This window comes from Myotis davidii, unplaced genomic scaffold (assembly GCF_000327345.1).
Source record: "Myotis davidii unplaced genomic scaffold, ASM32734v1 scaffold358, whole genome shotgun sequence".
In the NCBI taxonomy this organism is placed as follows: Eukaryota; Metazoa; Chordata; class Mammalia; order Chiroptera; family Vespertilionidae; genus Myotis; species Myotis davidii.
Window position 1 is genome coordinate 416,403 of NW_006290768.1, and position 2,834 is coordinate 419,236.

General features: G+C 54.8%; 1 protein-coding gene across 1 annotated transcript in view; it reads left to right on the top strand.

Annotated features, from left to right (window-relative positions):
* The window catches only part of LRRC4B (leucine rich repeat containing 4B), a gene marked incomplete at its 3' end in the record, with an annotated part of 5,610 nt that overhangs the window by 1,154 nt on the left and 1,622 nt on the right, over window positions 1-2,834 (top strand). The window lies entirely within an intron of this gene.

The following is a 2,834-nucleotide window of genomic DNA, read 5'->3' on the forward strand; positions in this document are numbered from 1 at the left end:
ATGACAGTGTGGCCTCGGTCAGCAGGCTCAGGGCTCGAGGGTCCCCCCTTCCTGGCCGTCCTGTTTCACAGGCTGGGGGCAGGGGGGGCGCAAAATGCGGTTGTGCCCCCCAGCGCGGAGCCTGGGAAGCGCCTGGCAACCTGCACAGTCTCACACGCCCAGCCCGTGGATGGACAACACGCCGGGGGCTTGGAAGGCTGAGTGTGAAAAGAGCACAAACTCTCTTTCGTCCGTTTCAGCTCAGATACATGCTGAAATAATATTTGGGATCGAGTGGGCTAAATAGACATGATTAGCGCTGAGTTCACCTCTTTGGGGTTTTCTTTTTATTATTATTATTATTATTATTATCCTCACCCGAGGATATGTTGTGTTTTTTAATATATTTTTGTTGATTTCAGAGAGGAAGGGAGAAGGAGAAAGAGAGAGAAACATCAATGATGAGAATCATTGGTCAGCTGCGTCCTGCACGCCCCACACTGGGGACGGAGCCCGCAACACGGGCGTGCGCCCTGACTGAGAATCGAACCGTGACCTCCTGGTTCATAGGCTGATGCTCCATCACTGAGCCACACTGGCTGGGCCCGGGGGTAGATATGTTTATTGATGAGAGAGAGAGAGAAAGAGAGAGAGAGAGAAACATCCATGATGAGAGAGAATCGTGGATCGGCTGCCTCCTGCAAGTCCCCCCCTGGGGATCGAGCCCACACCCCGGGCATGTGCCCTTGACCAGAATCGAACCTGGGACCTTTCAGTTCGCAGGCTGACGCTTTATCCACTGAGCCAAACCGGCCAGGACTGTACTTATTATAAACGTCAGTTTGTCCAATTGAAGAAAAACAAATAAAGAATACCAGTTGCCCACGCTCCCCGCCAGCTGGAGAGCACTCTGGGAAGAGCGCAGGCTGTGTCCTCACAGCCCTTTTCTGTGGGAGGACACTGAGGCACAGAGAGGGGCAGCGATTTACCCGAGGCCACACAGGAGGGGGCGGCCGCCTGGGATTGGACACCTAACGCCTCAGCCTCCTCTTTAAGTTTCACGAAGTCGCGACCACACAGGACGCTCTCGGGCCCTCTCCGTTCCCCCTGATATTATAATGCAAGGGTCCCCCACGGCATGGGCAGCGCTTCGGGAATGCCCTCGAGTGGCTGTGCGGACTTCTGTGCCTCAGTGTACCCGGCTCGGTGAACAGAGAGGAGAATCTGGCAAGACTGCCTCCCAGGCCTTCCCCAGCCTCAACCCTAAGAGGCAGCGGCCACGTTCAGGGGCTTAAGAGCCAGGACTCTGGAGCCGGACAGCCTCGGTCCGCCCCTCCTGTGTGGCCTTGGGCAAGGCACTGCACCTCTCTGTGCCTCCATGTGCTCCCACTTGAATGGGGAGAATTCATGGGGCCCAAGGTGTTTCCTGGAGCACGCCAGCAGGCCTCGTTACACCCCTTGTCAACTGTGGGATTCTTTATGGAGTGAAAGGTTTGACTGGTCCCAGGAGTGGGATCGATAAAGGGCTTAAATAGCCTGTAGGTAGGCGCTCTGGTCAGAGTTGCCACCACATGGATCTGGTGCCAAAGTTCCTGTGGAAACATCCTGTGGTTTTCCGAGCGTGTGGGTTCGCGTTGCAGGGGTTGAATACGTCAGACGGGGCGGTTTGGAGGATGAAAACGGCGGTTGCCCACCACGCATTTATTTACAAGAGGCTCTGGCACCGAAGACACGTTCAACACGTGTCAGCTGATGAGTCTTTTTTATTGGGTGTAACTTACACATAATAAAATGCCCCTTGTATGTGTACAGCTTGGGGGGTTTTGACAGGTACATGCACCCGTGGAGCCCCCCCACCCCCGCCACCCCAATTTGGAACGTTTCTGTCACCCCAGGAAGCTCCCTGGCGCCCCTTCCCAGCCTGTCTCCCCAACGCGCGTACTCAGAGTCACCCCGCTTAGCGCGGCCAAGGAGCAGAATGAATGGGACCCCACCGCGCAGGCGTCTGGCTCCTCCCACTCAAACCCCTCCCCCCGCATGAGATTCATCCGCGGTTCCTTTCCATGACTGGGACCCAGCGAGGGTCCCTTCACCGCTGGGGGCCTCGGGGGGCTTCCGGGTTGGGCTACAATGACCACAGAGGCTGTGGGCGCCCACGCCCGGCAGTCGGATGGGCCTCTGCTCCCACTCCTCGTGGGAAAAGCCTCAGGAGTGGAAAGGCTGGGTCCCGTGGCCGCTCAGTGTTTACCTTTGCGGGAAATAACCAGCCCCGCCAAGGTGGTGGGTTCGATCCCCAATCAGGGCTCATACAAGAAGCAACCAATGCATGCCCCAATAAGGGGAACAACAAATCAATGTTTCTCTCGCCTCCCCTCCCCCGCCCCACTACCACCTTAAACAGCAATAAAAATCTATTTTCAACAATCAAACCGTTCCGCCCTAGCTGGTTTGGCTCAGTGGATAGAGCCTCAGCCTGCAACCTGAAGGGTCCCGGGTTCAATTCCTGTCAAGGGCACATGCCCGGGTTGTGAGCTCCATCCCCAGTAGGGGGCGTACAGGAGGCAGCCAATCAATGATTCTCTCTCATGGTTGATGTTTCTCTCTCCCGCTCCCTTCCTCTCTCTCACTCAAATCAATAAAAACATATTTTTTAAAAGGATATTTCAATGTGAGGTCAATCATTACACACAGGGACAGCTCTGCTGGCTCTGTAAGATTTCAATGAGATATAAAATACATCCTAATCAGAATTAACTTTCAAATAAGAGGGCAGCAATGGCTTAAGATGTTGATAGGAACACCTTTCCTTTTTGTACAAAATGTTATTTTACTTTGCTTGGGGGGGGGGGAGGCCG